An 18,776-nucleotide genomic window follows, 5' to 3' on the forward strand; every position below is an offset into this window, starting at 1 on the left:
TTTAGGAATCAAAGAGCCTCTGGTTATGTTCTGTGAAATGCCCAGCCCTGAGACCTGCACTGAGGCACAGGCTGCCTGTTCCCTGTTCACTCCCCAGAAGGAAGCTCAGATGCCTCAGAGAGTCTCACTCTGTGCTGGGTTTGTTTTTTCCTTCACCCCATCATGTGCAGCCTCAGCCAGACTGAATGAATGAGTCACTTAATTAACCTAGAATTGACACAAAGGACATGGGAGAGCACAAGCCTGCCTTGAATCTGGTCAGCCTTGGGAGCATCTGAAAACACTCCATTTTTCTTTCTTTAAAAATATATTTTAAAAATAAATCAGTAGAATAACAGAATTCAGTAAAAACTTGCTGAGAGAACAATCCACATGCAACTTCCACATTAAAAACCTAAGGTTTCAGTCAATTCCATAGAGCACAGCCTACATCCCTATTTAGCAGCTGAAAATTCTCCTTCCAGTACACAACCCCCTTTTTTGGTACTATTCTTCTGAAAAGTACAATATCAAGCACAGAAGTACAATAGAAAGCATTTCATCTGGAAAGCCCAGCTCCTGTCCTCTGAGAGATTACCAGAAAACTCTCACAAGAGATAAGCAGGGTTCAGTGGGAGCTGCAGGTGTGAAACCCTGTGCTGAGAGGACAAAGGTGACAGTGGCAGCCACAGATAATCTTTTTTATTTGCCAGTATTGAGACTTTAGAGCTGGGTTATTTCCTTGCACCACCAGGGCCAACCTGTGCACTTGGCTTGGAAGAGGGAAAGGCATTTTCTGCTGCAGAGAAGATGGAGAGACCCTGAAAAAGCCAAATTAGACCCCTGGGCTGGGGCACCCTGGGCACTCTGCTGGTGACACCGAGCTCTGGGTGCTGTCCCAGCTGCAGGGAGGGCATGGAGCACCCACAGGGACCTAGAGAGGTGGGGCTGTGCCAACCTCAGGAGGTTCAGCAAGGCCAAGGGCACGGTCCTGCACCTGGGCTGGGACAATCCCAGGCACAAATCCAGGCTGGAATGAACAGAGAGCAGCCCTGGGGAGAGGGACTGAGGGGTGAGAAGCTGAGCATTGCCTGGCCAGGGACCCCCCTGTGCCTGGGCTGACCCCAGCCTGGGAAAATGGGAATTCTGCCCCTCTGCCCCTCAGGTGAGACCCCCCCTGCAGAGCTGCCCCTGAGCCAACAGCACAGGGAGCTGGAGCTGCTGCAGGGCTGGAGCCAGGCTGGGAGAGCTGGGAATGCTCCCCTGGAGAGGAGAAGGCTCCAGGGAGAGCTCAGAGAGCTCCAGGAAGGGGCAGGGGTGGAAGTGGATGATCCTCAGGTCCCTGGCACCCTCCCCAGTGTGGATTGTGTGATCTGAACCCCACAGAGCCCCCAGGACCCCCAGAGGCTGCAGCACAAACCAAGTCATGGACACAGCCCCCACTCCCCCAGCACCCAGAGTGAGAGCCAAGGAGATGAACAAAGGACAGAACAGACCCCAAACCTGCTCTGCACAAACAGGAACCTTTTGCCTGGTCTGCTGTCAGTTTTTACATTCTGATTTAATGTGCCATAAAGTGGGGAGTGCAACACTGTCCTGCTGACTGCCAGACACATCACAGTAACTGACTCACCTCACCCTCCTGCTCTGCTGGTCATGCTGAATTATTTGCATTTATTCCTCTGATCCAGCTTTTTTTCTTCCTACCCCTAATCCCACAGAAAAAGTTTAGGCTTGAATTTAAAGCACTAACAGGATTGCTGAAAGAAAACTACTTTGAAAAGCCTGTTATCAGTCAGGGAGTGCAGCTGGTGGATACCCAGCCTCCCTTCGTAGCTGGAATTCTCTAATAAAGGAACATCTGAGCTTAATCCAAAGCCTCTGTTTGATAAATAATAAGATTCTGCAATCTTTCATTTGAAAACTAAACTAATTTAAGGACAAAATGCAGGTCCTCTAAGGCACTCTGGAGGTTTCCTTGCTTTGAAGCAAGGGTTAAAAATTCAGAATGGAAAATTACACTGCTCAAGGTGATCTGTGTTAAACAAGATCTCCATCACAGAGCCCCCCTGCCTCACTGCTGTCTTTCAGAGGATCATTTCCCAACCTCTCTTTAGGCTGCACACCTCAGTTTATGAGTTGGGAAGTTTCTTTTGAGTCATACAACTATTTAGAATAAAGCAGGGTGTTACACTTGTACAACCAGGATGCTCTGATGCATTTCCATTTAGATTAACTGTTTTCATTACTCCTTGTGCTCCCCCCACACATTTGCAAAATTACTTCAGCACAATGTTTAATTATTCAAATAGAGCTGAAAAAATAACTCCCACTGAAATTTTGATGAGGTGTTAAGGATCTGTAACCTGCTTCCCCCCCTCCTCAGGCATAAACTGCCATCTCTTAATTAAAAATGAGCAAAAGCAAAGTTACAGAATAGCACAAACAGCTACACGAAAAACACACAAAAAGAACAATTCCACATGGACTTTAAGAGCAAACTTTGCAATACATAATTTCTTGTTGAGGTCAAATTCAAGGGTTTGATTACATCAGCACCTCAAAATGATCCTGGAAGAAGTGAAGCTTGCCAGGGAATTTCACTGGGGAAACCTAACAGGCACAGTCAGCATATCTGGCTGCTGAAAAATTATTCTACAGATAAATTACAGACTAGAAAAAATAAACATACCCCAGACTAGCAAGAAAACCAGCATAATTTTGATGAATGGTGGGCATTTTCCACGTTTCTGTAGGCATACCCCAGCCCAGGGAAATCAATATTCCATTTTAAATGCACAGGGAGCTCACACTGCAGGAGTAGGGTGTGCAGGGGCTGTGGGCAGCCTGAGTCTGAGCTCCAAGGGCAGGAGCTAGGAAACTCAGGGAGCTCAGTGACTCCCTGCCAGAATCCAGCTGGCTTCCCCAGAGTGTATCCCTGCCTCCCAAAAACCCTGCTGAGGGACAGCAGCCTGCTCTGGGAACCCCCATCCCCAAAACCCTGCTGAGGGACACCAGCCTGCTCTGGGATCCCCCATCCCAAAAACCCTGCTGAGGGACAGCAGCCTGCTCTGGGAACCCCCATCCCAAACCCTGCTGAGGGACAGCAGCCTGCTCTGGGAACCCCCATCCTTACCCCATCCCAAACACCCTGCTGAGGGACAGCAGCCTGCTCTGGGAACCCCCATCCTTACCCCATCCCAAACACCCTGCTGAGGGACAGCAGCCTGCTCTGGGAACCCCCATCCCAAACCCTGCTGAGGGACAGCAGCCTGCTCTGGGAACCCCCATCCCAAAAACCCTGCTGAGGGACAGCAGCCTGCTCTGGGAACCCCCATCCTTACCCCATCCCAAACCCTGCTGAGGGACACCAGCCTGCTCTGGGAACCCCCATCCTTACCCCATCCCAAACCCTGCTGAGGGACAGCAGCCTGCTCTGGGATCCCCCATCCTTACCCCATCCCAAACACCCTGCTGAGGGACAGCAGCCTGCTCTGGGAACCCCCATCCTTACCCCATCCCAAACACCCTGCTGAGGGACACCAGCCTGCTCTGGGAACCCCCATCCCAAACCCTGCTGAGGGACAGCAGCCTGCTCTGGGAGCTGCCATCCTTACCCCATCCCAAACCCTGCTGAGGGACAGCAGCCTGCTCTGGGAACTGCCATCTCTACCCCAGCAAGGGCAGAAAAAGGCAATTTTCACCCTGGCTCCTGCACAGGGCTTGGCACTCCTGGGAGGGAAGCAGAGGGATTATTTCGCTCCCTGGAGACAAAGCCACATGCTCAAATTCAAAATTAACTTCTACTCATGGCTTCAAATCCCTCAGCCAAAGCCAGCACAACTCTTGGAGGGTCAGACTTGGAGACCTGCTTGGGAGCAGCTTATGGGGGAGGAAAAGCAGTTTGGAAAGGGTTAAATCCTCCAAGAGGAATCCTAGATGCGCACTGGACAGCTCTGTCCTCTCCACAACCTTCCTTGCCCTGCTGTGCCCTGGTCACTCCCTCACTTAATTCCCTAAATGTGTTCCTCTCACTTTCCCAAGAGCACTCGAGTTACCCGTGCCCTCCTGAGTGAATTTCCCATTCTCCTGTCTAACAGTCAGCCACCAAAATAACTTTTCTGTTCTCCCAGTGTCACTTTTGGACTATTTCCTTCTCTCATTATATAACCACAGAGCTCTGCTTTAAAAGGGAATCTCCTTTTATCACAGGAAGTCAAACCCCAAGGGGAAAAAACATCAGGTCTGTGGTATGTTTAAACAAGACACCATCAGCTGATGCCAGCCAGAGTCAGGATTTCTGGGAGCAGGGTGCTAAACTCTCTGCTCCAATCCCCTTGTCTTTTTAAAAGGTCTTTGTAGCAAAAAAAGAAACTCACCCTACACTGAATACATTCAGATGGCCTAAAACAGGATCTGAGAAAACAAATATGGGAGAAAAACCAGCAGCTGGGAGCTTTGGAGAGAGAGCAGAGGGAAACCTGTGGCACAAACACAGCTCAGGGTAATGGAGGGAGAAATGCAAAGGGAAGCTCTGGAGCTGCAGGGCTTTGTGAAACACAGCCTCTCCCTCCTCCAGCACCACCTGAAGGGGTCCCAGAGCTGCAGTGGGGCTCAGAAAACCCCTCTGAAGCCCAGGCTGGAGGCAGAAGCAGCTGCCAGGCTCTGCTCACTCACAGCACACAGGGATGTGCCCAGGGGCAGAGTCTGTCAGCAGGAGCAGCAATTACTGCTCATTTCAAAACCTCCACTGCACAAAACTCAGCTTGGAGGTGCAAGGAGCTTCCCTTATGTTCCCCAACGCCTCCAAATTCATGGTAATTCCTTCCAGGGGAGGGAAATCCCACTGAAGCTGCCAGCTAAGGGACACAAGACACCAAAATCATGCAGAACAGCAGGAGTGAAAGAGTTGTTACAGTTGTAAGAACAAGACAGTGACTGATGCAATGAAAGAATCTTGGGAAGTTGGTGATGATAAAGGGGTTTTCCACACCATTAACACCCAGTGGTCTCAAATCTGCAGCTCATGGGTAAATTTGGGGTTCAGCCACCGTGCAACACTGCTCTACATTCATATTTAGAGCTATCAAATCCTAGCAAAACCACCACTGCTTTTAAGGGAAAATACAGGCAAATTATAGCATCCCTCCTTAAAAGTGAATTCCCCAAGCTGAAAATAGTTTGGAGCACAAGCAAATCAGCTCGAGTCCCATCAAACCAGGGCTAATGCAGATATACATCCCTATAAATCCAGTCATTCACCAATTACACCCATGCAAGCTCCTAAGAGGGTCACTTCAGGACAAATATGTAATCCCAATGTGACACTTGATCCTATTGCCCTACATGCTCTGTCCAAATCCCAATGCAAAAAAAAGCACATTTTATCTAAAAAAACAACCCCAGTTAAAGAAAATCCAGCCCTCAGAACCCGAGCTGGAAATATCCTTTAATTCTCATGTCGTGAATGCTTAAATAGGTTAAAATACAGCCTGAGGAAAATTAATATGTATGCTTTAAGCATGAAGATATCCTGGAAAAATTAACCCTGCAGATGACATACACTGCAGTTTCATATATAAATGCAAATTTGTGAGATCAAATCCAGCTCCAGGCACCCAGAGCACCCTGCAGTCCCCACTGGGGTGGTGTCACAGGACCACCTGAGATGGGCACTGTGTGCCAACCCCACAGCATGGCATCCCAAGGGACTGAACACAGGACTGGGGCTCACCCTGAGGGTGTGTCCCTCATCCTGCACCACCCTGCCCACGGAGGTGGAACCAACCTCCACTCTGGGGTCACAGCCTGCAGACCTGGGCAGGAGGAGACACTCACAGCACCCAGAGCAGCTGCTGAGCTGTGAGCAAACACACCCAGAATCAGAGCCCCAGGGTGGTTTGGGCTGCAAGGGACCTCAAAGCCCATCCAGTGCCACCCCTGCCATGGCAGGGACACTTCCACTGTCCCAGGCTGCTCCAAGCCCTGTCCAGGGATCCAGGGGCAGCCACAGCTGCTCTGGGAATTCCATCCCAGCCAGGAATTCCCAATTCCCAATCTCCCATCCATCCCTGCCCTCTGGCAGTGGGAGCCATTCCCTGGGTCCTGTCCCTCCATCCCTTGTCCCCAGTCCCTCTCCAGCTCTCCTGGAGCCCCTCCAGGTCCTGCAAGGTCACACTGAGGTCACCTCAAAGCTTCTCCTCTCCAGGTGAACATTCCCAGCTCTCCCAGCAGAGCTGCTCCATCCCTGGGATCCCCCTGGTGCCTCCTCTGGGCTCTCTGCAGCAGTCCCAGCTCCTGCCTGTGCTGGGCCAGCGCTGGGGGCTGCACTAAGAGCTATGAAATCCACACTGCTGGGGCTGTGCAGCCACAACATCCCAGTGGGAATCCAGCACCACACCCTATTCAATTTACTGCTGCTTATTTATACCACTTAAATCCACAGCTCCTGCTAGGTAAGGAGTTTGAATGATGCACCATTAACATCTAAAGCCCTTTTGCTAATTGCTCAGATTTATGACTTACAACAGAAACGATTCCCTCCCACCACAAGAGTCCAAAGGAAGGAAGAGAGGGTGACTCAGTTCTTTGTCTCACTCTCTGCCTCCCCTGTGTGCAGAGCCTCATTCAGAGCCTCTGCTGGAGCTGCTTGGGGATTTTTGTCTTTGCTCTCCCAGTTTGGAAGTTTCCCATTACCTAATTAACAGCAGTGGAAGTATCCAGGGACAGCAGAAAAACTTCTGAGATTCCTTAAAACCAGTGCTGATAAGCAAAGGAGCATTTTTAACAGGGCACTGCACTTAATAAAGGTGCAACAGAGAAATGGCTGAAACTGAGAGGTTAAACAGAAAAAAAACCACAAAGAGGAATACACCTAATCAACACCACCAAAATCCCCCACCCCTGGAAGTGTCCAAGGCCAGGCTGGACAGGGCTTGGAGCAGCCTGGGATAGTGAAGGTGTCCTGCCCAGGGCAGGGGTTGATTGAGATGATCTTCCAACCCACACCATTCTGGGATTCTAGGGAAAACTAACATTCCAAATTCAGGGCTGTGTTTGGTGTTAACAGCATTTCAGTGCACCACAAAGGGAACCTGGCTGCAGAGAGCAATGAGGGTACAGGAGTTAAACACTTGGAACTGCTATAAACAGCACCAACAATGACATTTAAAAACACTTTCTTTAATTAAGCTGCTGTTTACAATTGGGTTTTCCTCAGTATTTCCAACAGCATTTCACATCCAACATCATTGCTGACTTCACATCATTGCTGATTTTCCTCTCAAGTGTGCACCAAGCTGCCCTTGCCCACAGGGAAGGGAGCAGGTGAACTTCCCGAGCAGATGTCACTTCATCAGCAGATGGCACTGCCAGGGGCACCTCCCAGGGACCCTCAGCCTAGGCCAGAACTCCTCTCACCACAGTCCACCTCCTCCTCTGAGTGTGCCTGGAACCCAGGCAGATCTGAACTCCTGCGAGTCAGGTGCTTGAAAACACCCAGTGCTTTCCAGAGGGGATCACAGAAGTGTCAGTGAAACACAACTTTCAGATCTGCACTTGCATCCTGCTCAGAGCAGTCCCAAGTGCTTCGTTCCTGCCCTATCCTCTCTGAGCTCTGCACTCAGGGTCCCTTTCCGATGAGCTGAAATGGAGTCAACAGCAAACACAGCAACACTGAATTTGGATGTGGGGTCTGGAGCATTTCCCAGGTGAGCAGAGGCTGCAAAAGTCCCCCCAGGATGCAGGGGTCCTGCCTGCTCTGCTCAGCCCAGCTTTCCCACCATCTCCCACGAGCCTGCCCCAAAGGACACCCACCCTTTCCCCTGGAGATGAACTCTGTGGAGATGAGGAGGGTGCCAGACTCTGCTCAGGGACAGCACAAGGAGCAGTGGCCACAAACCAAAGCCCAGCAGCTCCAGCCCAGCACAGGAACAGCCTCTGTCCATGGAGGGGCAGAGCCCTGGAGCAGCTGCCCAGGGGGGCTGGAGTCTCCTCTCTGGAGACATCCCAAACCCACCTGGCACAGCCCAGGGGACCCTGCCCTGGGTGATCTCCTTCCAGCTCCAACCATTCTGGGATCCAGGTGTGCCTGGCAGCCTCAGCCTTTCCAATGAAACTTGGCCAAGCATTTTTCACCCCAAGCTCTCACTCATCCCACTGACAGCATTTCCCCTCACATTTTCCCCAGCAAAGCCAGTGTGCTGGGTGCCTGGCATCCCCTTCTCCAAGCAGTTGTTCCTACTTCCCCTTTAACAGAATTGATGCAGCTTCTAAAATCAGTTGCAGAAATCCCACCTGAGCACTGCCCCATTTCACTGCACTGAAATTCTGCCACAACAACCTGACAGAAAGTATGAAGTGGAGGAGGGCTGGAACCTCAAACGAGTTTTGTTAGAGAAAATCAAGTCATAATATGGAAACAAACCCTCAGTATCAACCCCTGGAAGGACAAACTGCCAGAGGATCACCAGCCAAGAGCCAACACACCACAGCCCCTGCAAGAAACACGTGGGAGGAGGGAGAAATAAGAGCAGGTAAAAGCACCTGATGTTTCTCTGCCCCTTCCAGAGGATTTTAAGCACTTCACAAACATCATTCCAGTTACATGGAGATATTTGCCCCAGTCCTCAGTGTGAGAGCTGAGGGTTTCCACTCCCAAGGATGAATTGAGCCCCGGCACTTCGGGAGTCACAACTCCAGAGTATGTAAACACACTTTGAAATTGCTCTGATAAATGCTCCCATAGCTTTACTTTGTTTAGAGCAAGTGTCAACACCCTAAATTCAGCTGAAAAACAGCTTTGGGGGATGATGTAGCTCTAATACAATTTTACAAAAGACAATGACTCACTCCCAGGCGGGAATGTGTTGGAAGTGTATGACCTAATGCTCAGAGACGTTGGCTTTTCCAAAAAGGTCCAGTTTGAGAATGAACAGTATCTCCCCAACCAGTGAAGTTTTTAAAAAAGAGGTTTTGCACACAGGAATTTACACAATTACCTCATTTTTTGTCTTTTTTTCCACTTCTAGTCAAAATCCAACCAGCTGATGTGCAGCTTCCCTGCCCTCAATTTCAGCCTTGTCTTTCCCTACCATCCCATCCCTGGACTTGCTCTCCAGCCCATTCAGCCCTGGCTGTTGGAGGCCAGAGGAGCCCTGCCCCAAGGTGCCAGCCAGCACGAGGAGCTCCTCAGCACACAGGGATGGAGATGTTAAAATCCAGATGTCAGGACACACCAGACATGGAATGTGAGCAAGACGAGCCTACTCCATGCTCAGCTGCATTCCCCACAGTCCTGCTGAGGCTCCTCCAGCTGTGAAGGGCTGATTTTTCAGATGTTCTCTTCAGCCAGCAGCTGGGCAGCCTTCTGAGGAACTTTGCTCCAACACCAAGCCCAGAATCCTGGGATCCATTCACAACTCCCAGCCTCGCTGCTGCTCACGTTGCAATCACATTGGGATAAAAAGGGGCGAAGTGTAGGAGGAAAATGGGAGTGAGTGACACAGGCTAATCAGGATTTTAATCGTGCTAATGGATGTGATTAACTGCATACTTGTCCCAGGAGCTCCTCGGAGTAGCCTGATAGCCAGCACGCAGCCGGGGCACGCTGCCCATCCCTCCTTAATCCACAGCTACACCGAGGCTGGCACGTCACCTGTCACCTGCTCAGCTACACCTGGGGCTGAACCCTCCTCCCACCCACACAGCCACTCTTGGGCAGGGGACAGACTCCAGCACGGTGCCTGTCTGTGTTAAACTCCCTTCACAAGGGCAGCTCCAGCTCCAGGAGGCTGGAAATCCAACCTTGGCCAAGGAAAGCTAATCCAGGGCCTGTTGCGTTACACAAACCTCCCTCGACAGTGCAACTACAACTCTTGTTTTTGTCTGCCAGCTTTGTTCAAATCACAGGGACACTGTGAGCTTTATCTCAGTGCTGCTATCTTGCTACTCCCTGGAGGAGCTACCCATTCAGCAGTTGCCACTCTACCCGAGAAAAGTTCTAAGAGGCAGGGAGTAAAATAAAATAAGGCAAGGATTAGAAGAGCAGCAAGGAGCAGCCTTTTCTGAGAGAGAGGGAAGAAACCAGCCCCTTCCCTCCCTGTCTCCAGGGGAGCACAGAATAAATAACCCAGCACCCTCCCAGCTTCCAGCAGACACTTCCAGGGAACCATGTGCATGGTGGAGGTGGAATACACCATCATTTACATGCACAGCCATTTTTATCCAGGGAGTAACCTACACTTCCCATTAACTCGGTGTCTCCTGTGTTTTCTCCAGCAGCAACTGCAGGAAGTTTTGGTCTCCAGCATTCCAAACTATGGGCTCTTGTGGCAACATACAAAAATGAGTAATTTACTCAGAGGAGTCCAAGGCTGATCTTGTTTGGGGCAAATCCTCAGCACTATCCTGAAGTAATTTTTAAGAGTGCTAGAGCATCACACCAATGTCTGCTCATAACCCTCCAGGGTCAGATTTCCCAATAATTTTAAATAAATTTAGTATTTAATAATTTCTAACATAATATTAAGAACCCAGAGCAGCACAGGGCACCAGTGTGAGCCACAAGTATTTCATTCTTCTCACTACCAAGTTAAAATCTGCATAACATCTACAGCAACTGATTTCACTGACCTTTTCTTCCCACGAGAAATTCCTTCCCCTGTGTGCAACACTAAGCCCTGGAATTGCTTTCTGAGCTGTAGGAGGTGAAACCCCCACGGGATGCAGGGGTCCTACCTGCTCTGCTAGCCCAGCTTCTCCACCATCTCCCAGGAAACCTGCTCCAGAGGACATCCACCCCTTCTCCTGGAGATGAACTCTGTGGAGATGATGCAGCGCTGGTGGCTCGAGCTCTCTGCCCCCTCCCACGTGCTGTAATCACAGACCCCTGGCTTCTCTCATCTACAGCTGGCTATAATTTCATTTGCCTTCAAGGAGGAAAGAAAAAAAGCACAGAAATAATCAGTTCAATTGCTGTTAAAGCACGAGGAAGCTGTGGACACAGACATTTGACTAAGCAAGAGTTTCATCTGTTTCATTTGAGACAGGAAGCACAAACTCAGAGTTCCAGGAAATAACTCTGCCTTTCAGAGCACTATCAGCTTCTTCAATTTGCCTTTGAAACTCCACAGGTACCTACACAAATTATAATTTTGTTGTCTGCAATCTGACTCGCAACAACACGATGAGTAACACACCTTGAACTCCTCGTTCTCAGCGGAGGAGGCTGGAATTTTATCTTCCAATCTATGTCTGGCCTAGCAAAATAAATTATTTGGGTTTTTTCTGGACCAAACCAAGGTATAGTCACACATGATTTCTCTTTCAAGTAACCATCACTTTCATTTGAATTGCAATTAGCTCGAATTCACCTGACAGACCTGAACCCTGTCTGACCAGTGGTTTCCCTGAGTCATGAGTCTGGTGCAGGTCAGAATTTGGGAGCTTGCACATCAAGACACGGTGCAGAGAGACAAATGCAGTCCAAGAACTGAGTGGTGGAGACATCACTGGCTCAGCAAAGAGCAGGTGAGTTTAAGCCTGAGGTACACAAGGGCAAGAACACACAGTGGGGGTAAACCAGAGCTGAACTCTGCCACAACTCAGAGCTGACGGAATGGCTCAGATTCATTTATTTCTAGGGAAGACAACCACTAAAATACTACAGGGGTTGGGACCTCAAATATAATTACAGCTCCATTGGCTGAAATTACAGCTGTGTCAGCCCTTTTACCAGCAGGAATACGTAATTCATCTGGTTCAACCGAGCACTCCTCAGCCTGCACATAACGAGCTTAAGGCTGGAAATCCACTCCTGCCCCAGCCTCCACTCAGCCTCACCTTCTGCCCCTCCAAAACCCAATTTGCTTTTGTTCTCACTGTTGCTCAGGCTGCTGCAGGCATGGGGGTGTCTGATATCATCACAGAACAGTCTGGGCAATTCTCTGCTGCTTAAAACCTTGACTTGGTGTCCCTGGGAGGGAACCAATGAGTGCACTGAACCCAAAGAGTTCACAATTAGTACTGCCACCTGTAAATGACACTCATCAGAGTAACTCCAGGTTGGTTCCAGCAGGGGCTGGGAGCCTCTGGTGGGATTATTCACCCCCTGGCCATTCCAGGGCTGCTCTCATCACTTCCCACAGCACCCACAGCCTTCAAAGCTCCCCACAGCCAAATGAGGCAGCCTGTTGGAGCAGATCTCCAGATCTGCTGCAGCTGGCAGAGAGGAGCCCTGGTGTCCCACGGTGTCCCCACTCCTGGGAGCATGCCTGGCATCAGTGGCCAGCACAGGCCAGTGCCTGGCACAGCCCTGCCTTTGGAGGAACAAGCTGATAAAGCCAGGATCTGCTGCCATAAGTGTCCTCCAGCAGCCTCCCCATTTGTTCTTAAAGGCCAGGAGTGACATAATCCTCTCCTAATATCAGCTGAGGGCTCAGGGGGAACCAGGGTGACCCACAAACTGTACCCATGGCAACACTGGGCTCTAGCTGAGCTCCCAGGCTGGCATCTTCAAACCACTGACACTTCTTTGTATTATCTGATCTTTCCCTGATGTCATTTCTGCAGAGACACATAAAAACAGATTTAATAATATCCACGGCCTTCAGCTTCAGAGTCAACAATCACAGTCACAAACAGATCAGCTATTCTGCTTCAAGCTTATTATTTGTCACTAACATGTAATTATTACCAAACAAAACAAAAGACACAGGATATTGCTGCTGTTGCAACAGCAAGTAAGTTAAGCTCTTTTTCAAACTGAAAAAGCCCATCTCTTCTGATGCAAGAGGCACAAAAGAATAAAAAAATTAAGAAGTTCAAAAGAGCCCATGAATCCTGCAAAATGCATCTGGAAGGATAATCAGAAACTTCATTGCTTCTTGCAAAGAAAAACAAACAAAAGCCCCTAAAGTAAATTTGACAGACAGATCTGTCCAGCCAATGTCACCTTTGTCATAACTGTGTTGTCAACCTGAATAATTCTGAGTTACGATTTCTCTTTCTCAAATAAAGGAGTTAATCAAGCTGCAACAGCACCTTCAAGATACAATACCAGCCAAACATACCAGATGGGACATCAGGCCCTGGCAAGGAGAAAAGAAGCTTTAGAGTTGTAAAACTCCAGAGCAGTCCTGTCCCTTCAGTTTACAAAATGAAGCTACAGCAGCATCACACACAGGGCAGGAGGAGGCCCCGAGCAAGGCTTGTTACTCCACACTGAAACTCTGAGCAGGACTTGGGTGGTGACTGTATTATTCAAGAAGCCTTCCAGCTGGAATTGTAAACTGGGAAGAACGTGGTTCACTGGCTGGAATAGATGATTCCAGCTTTAAAATTAAATAAAAACTTCTTTAAAAACTCTAAAATCAATGGGTTAATCTGCTAAATCCATACAGGAATCAGGGGAACGAAATAAGCAAGGGAACAACCAAGAAGGAGAGATGAAGAACCACCTAAAGAAAAGAGAACTAAACCTCTAAAATTCGGGTTCAGTATGTTCACAGAGCAGGCTTTTAACACACCCCTCGAAGAGAGGCAGAGCCTACCACACTCATACTACCAGGATACACTTAGAAGTAGCTTTTGGCAGCAGAACAGCATCTGCAGAACCCAAAACTTCACCGCCGTGAGCTTCAACTTATGAACAGCAGCCCCGCACGGCGCCGTGGCGAGCATTTGTTTGATTCGTGCACCCCGGAGGCCGGCCGTGCTCTGCAGGAGAAGTTTGCTCATCCCGAAAGCGGGCCCGCTCCGTTTGCGGCCGGGCTGCGCTGCGATGACTGAGCAGAGGCCTGGATGGAGCCTGGCGCATCCCGGCCCGCCACACCCAGCGCTCCGAGCCGCGCTCTGCCCATGCTCATCCCCAGCCCGCGTCCCGCTGCGAGCCCGCCGCCCTCCTTATAAAGCCGGGAACGAGGGACCCAGGGCGGCCAGCGGGGAAGGACGGGGCGCGAAGGCGGCACGGAAAGTTTCCAGCCGTCCCGAGGAGAACTGCGGAACCGCTGCGTCGCCCTTGAGCGAAACCCGCGGTTCCGTGTGCCCGGGGCAGCCGGGCCCGAAGGGACCCTGCGGGAGCAAGGCCGGGGAACGCCCGGGCCCTCCCGACCCCCGGACCCAGCCCAGCCGCTGCCCCCGAGCAACAAAGCCGCGCCCCGGCAGCGCCCGCTCCCTCCGCCGGCTCCCACGGGAGATGCTCGGGGATGCTGCGGGCGCTCCCTGAGCGGCTCCCAAGCCCCGCAGCCCCGGCCACCTCCCGGTCCGGCCCGGCCCCGGCCCCCCGGACACCGGTGAGGCCGGAGCCCCCGCCTGGCCCGGGCCGCCCCTCCGCCGCATCGGAGGGCGCCGCGCCCACAGCGCGGTGTCTCCGCGCCCCGTCCCCGGCCGCAGCCCCCTCCCCGCGGCCTTACCGAGCGACGGGGGCGCGGGGCAGCGCCGGGACGGAGGCGCCTGGCGAGTGTCGCTGTCCCCTGCGGGCCCGGCGGGAGGAGGAGCGGGGAGCGGAGCCGCGCTGGCCGCGCGCCGAGCGCACTACCCTGCTGGCTGGGGGGGCGGGGCTCGCGCCGTCCGGCCAATCAGCGCCGCGCCGCGCCCGGCACCGACCAATCAGCTCGAGCGCGGGCGGCGCGCGGCCGCGCGGGGCGGAGGCGGCGTTGCGGTGAACGGCCAGAGCGGTTGGGTGCGGCGCGGGGCGGGGCTGGGGGCGGGAGCAGGGGTGGGGGCGGGGCGAGGGTGGGGCCAAGGGGCGGCGGTGGAGGACGGGGCTGAGGGGACGGAGCTCAGGGAGAGAGGAGCTGAGAGAGACAGAGGAGCTGAGGGGACAGGGCTGAGGGGTCGCGGCTGAAGGGACAAGGCTAAGGGCATGAAGGAGATCCCAGCTTTGGGAAGGGTGATGTGGGGCAGGAAAAGGCGATATTTAAAGCGGGAGAGGAAGCCCTGGGAGCGTGTGCGCGCCTGTGTGGCACAGCACGCGTGGCTGTGAAGGAGCTGAAGGACGCTGCTGATAGAGCAGGGCCCAGGGACAGATGGAGCGCCCAGCCGCCCCTCCAGGTGGCCGAACAGCAGGGACCACTCGTGCTGCTGCTCCTAATCCTCCGTGGCCCTTCTGGCCCAGAAAGGCAACCCTCTGCATGTGCAGGAGGGCAGGAGGAGAGCAGAAAACTGGATAAAGGGATGAAGATAGATAGCAGGATGGTGAGGGATGAAGGGATGTGTTTTTACAGCAGGCACAGCTGCAGAGTCACAGAATCACAGACTGGCTTAGGTTGGAAGGGACCTTAAGGATCATCCAGTGCCACCCCTGCCATGGCAGAGACACAGAGACACCTCCCACTGTCCCAGGCTGCTCCAAGCCCCAATGTCCAGCCTGGCCTTGGGCACTGCCAGGGATCCAGGGGCAGCCACAGCTGCTCTGGGCACCCTGCACCAGGGCCTGCCCACCCTCACATCTACCCTCCTGCAGTTTAAAGCCATTCCCTGTGTCCTGTTCCTCCATCCCTTGTCCCCAGTCCCTCTGCAGCTCTCCTGGAGCCCCTTTAGGCCCTGGAACTCCTGACCCATGAGTGTCCCTCTTGTCACTGCTCTGCACTGACACTGAGCCAGTGGCCACAGCTGAGTGTGACCATCCAGCCCCTTCCTTGTCCAGTGAGTGCTCCATCCAGAAAATCCCTGTCCCTCAGTTTGGGGACAAGGATGTGGTGTGGCACAGTGTGGAACACTTTGCGCAAGTCCAGGTGGGTGACACCGGTCACTGTTCCCTCATCCACCACCACTGTCACCTCCATTGTCTGCCCTCAGTGAAACCATTTCCCGTGGCTGAAACTCCCTGGGACAAGTGTGAGGTGACACTGCATTGGTGCAGGGACAGCAAGCACGCGGGAGGAACATCCAGCCTCACTCTTCAGGGAGAAGCCCTTACAGCGTGCTTTGGGAGTGAACCCGGGCAGCAGGCAGGGAGGGACACTGGCCCCTGTCTGTTGACAGCCAGGCTCCTGCATGTCCCCGAGGCTCTGTGTCACCCATCTGCCCGGAGGGAGCTGCAGAGCTACTAAATCATGAAAATACGGGACACGCTGGCCTGCCAGATAAGCAAATCAAAGCACGGTGACTAAATTAAAACAAAAATAGGTGTGGCTCATGTCTGGTCACTGGAGGGAGGAAACACCCTTGGCATGAGGTGTGGGAGGGGGCACACCCCATCCAGGCAGGGTTAAGCTGCACCCTCTGCCCACCCCTCTCCCAGCTCCCCAAGCCTGGGTACCCTTCCAGGGCCGGAGCCGGTAAGGGGAAATCCCGTGTCCTCATGAAAGGCAGATCCATAACAACTGCTTGTACCATGTGCTATTTTTAAGCTCCGAGATAAAATAGCATCCTGATGGCTCTCTTTGGGAGGGTTGGGCAGCAGTTTGAATTTCAGGGCTGTCCCAGCCTACCGTGATCATCGGACACTTAAAGATCCCTCTCTCTCCTTGGGAAACCCACCTCTGGAGCCTTTCTGCTGCCTGTCTCTGAGACAGGGTGCACCCTGGCCTGAGAGCAGGACAGTGCTTCCTGTGTCTGTGGAACAGACCCAGTAACCAACAAAAAGCAGGGGTTACAACACAATAATACAACAAAAATTACTGGCTTACATTGGTGCATGTCCAGCCTCTGGGCTGACTGCTTTTGGCTTCAAAAAGAGCTTCTGGGTCATTCCTCCTAAATTCTGAGCCTAGAATTTATTCCCCAAAAGAAAAACCTGAGAGCCCAAAGCCAGGCCTTCACTGCACAGTGATCACACAGGAGCAAACCTTTGGTGGATTAAGGACATGGTGTGCCCAGGCTTCTCCCTGTCACACCACAGCTCTGACACCTGCCCCAAATCCCAGCCAGGTACACCTGAAATCAGAAAGCAGAGCAGGTAGAACCTTGTAATGCCACAGGCTTGTCCATTGTCACACACAGATTGCAGCAGGCAACTGTCCACCGTAATCCAGGCATCCCTATTGAATTGCACAAGGGCTTCTGACCTCCCAGAGCCTGGCTGTGTGACCCTGGGCTCCCAACAGCCCCACAGCTTTGGGATTTCCTTCCATGAAACCCTGGAAATCACAGAATAGCTGGGATGGATGGATAGGAAGGGAAGGGAAGGGAAGGGAAGGGAAGGGAAGGAAGGGAAGGGAAGGGAAGGGAAGGACGGAAGGGAAGGGAAGGGAAGGGAAGGAAGGGAAGGGAAGGGAAGGGAAGGGAAGGGAAGGGAAGGGAAGGGAAGGGAAGGGAAGGGCAAGGGAAGAGGAAGGGAACGGGAAGGAAGGGAAGGGCAGGGAACGGGAAGGCGAATCGGGAAGGGCCGGGACAGGGAAGCGCTGCCTTTACGGGAAGGAACGTGGAAGGGCGGGAAGGGAAGCAGGCAGGGAAGGCAGAGGAAGGGAAGGGAAGGGAAGGGAAGGGAAGGGAAGGACTCCACCCAAACTTAGCACAGCTTCCCAGGGCACCGTTTGATATGAAAATTCCTTGGTTTAGTTTAAAATCCGATGTCTATTCTCTGCTTCCTGGGAGCAACCTCAGGCACACTCTCCATTTGTTGCCTCCCCACATACTTCACCTGTGCAAAAATTCAAAGCATTTCCTTTATCTTTGCTTGTCCCTCTGAAGAAAATAACCTGTTTTCTTTCCACTTGCTTTTTCAGACTCCGAGCCCTCCCCATCTCCCTGTGGCCTGGAAGGGAGGGCAGCAGGAGCCAACGTCCTCAGTGTAAGGCAGACAAGATCTGTGAGACGCCACAGGTGTGTCTGTCCTTGTCCCAGCAGAGGGGGGGTTTGTTTGGTGGGGTTGGTGGCAGGACAGAAGGCGTTTAGGCAATGGCTCTGCCCTTTCATTATGCCAGACAGGGAAAGTGACTGTGGAAAAGGGAAAAGGCCCAACTCATCTCCCTAAGGAGTCACTCCTGGCCAGCCCCATTAGCCCAGCAGGGTAGGTGGGGCAGCCAGCACCAGGGCTGTTCTCAGCGTGGGCCTGGCCCGTGCTGGGTGAGTCCCCTTGGGCACTGGGAGAGCTGGAAAGGGAAAGCTCAGTCTGGGGAACGCTCGTTTGTCACCGCTTTGATGGGAGCCAGTGCAAATGAAGGACGCTGGGTGACACAGGGGATCCCAGGGCACTGCAGCACAAGTGTTGGAGACAAGCAGTAATGAAGCAGGCAGCTTTCCCGCCCGTTTGGCAAGAGTTCATCATTCCCCTCAAAGCAGGGATGTGGCTGCCCACAGAGGCAGCACTGCAGGGTCTGTCCGGGCTCCAGGGTCTGTCCAGGCTCTGAGCTCTGTCCAGGTTCTGGGCTCTGTCTGAACTCTGGGGTCTGTCTGAGCTCTGGGCTCTGTCCAGGCTCTGGGGAAGCGGCGCTGCCGGGGCTGAGCTGTCACTCCTCACATCCCTCACTCATCCTGGCCAGGCAGCAGAGCCCATGCAGGGGTCACATCCAAAAAGGAGTGCCCAGCAGTGCAGTCAGTAAGTAATGAACCCAAACTCTATCGAGGAGAAAAACTCATCAAGCAGATCTAAAAAGGCTTTGAGTGGAATTGCCCCCACACTTGGAGCAGCACCCACAGACTCTCATCTTCAGGAAATGTCATCTCATTCACCTTTGAAAGTGAATGTCTGTAAGCAGCTTGGAGAATTTGAATACTCTTACAAAACAAATGTCTCATCACTGCCCTATCGTGGATCAGGGATGCAAGGAGAAGGTAACTACTCAATGAGGCAGGACGCTGCTCTGGAGACAGCAAAAGCATTGTGGGTCACTGGCAGACATTTGCCAGCCAGC

At 52.5% G+C, this 18,776-nt stretch overlaps 1 protein-coding gene across 10 annotated transcripts in view; it reads right to left on the minus strand.

Moving 5' to 3' along the window:
- The window catches only part of MAP4 (microtubule associated protein 4), a 147,376-nt gene extending 132,886 nt beyond the window's left edge, over positions 1 to 14,490 (minus strand). For all 10 annotated transcript variants that reach the window (XM_050971736.1, XM_050971733.1, XM_050971735.1 and 7 more), the window contains exon 1: positions 14,391 to 14,490. The gene's annotated coding sequence lies outside the window, so the exon portion shown is untranslated. The remainder of the gene's footprint in view (positions 1 to 14,390) is intronic.
- Positions 14,491 to 18,776: the final 4,286 nt, after the last annotated feature.

Source organism: Serinus canaria, chromosome 2 (assembly GCF_022539315.1).
Source record: "Serinus canaria isolate serCan28SL12 chromosome 2, serCan2020, whole genome shotgun sequence".
Taxonomy (NCBI): Eukaryota; Metazoa; Chordata; class Aves; order Passeriformes; family Fringillidae; genus Serinus; species Serinus canaria.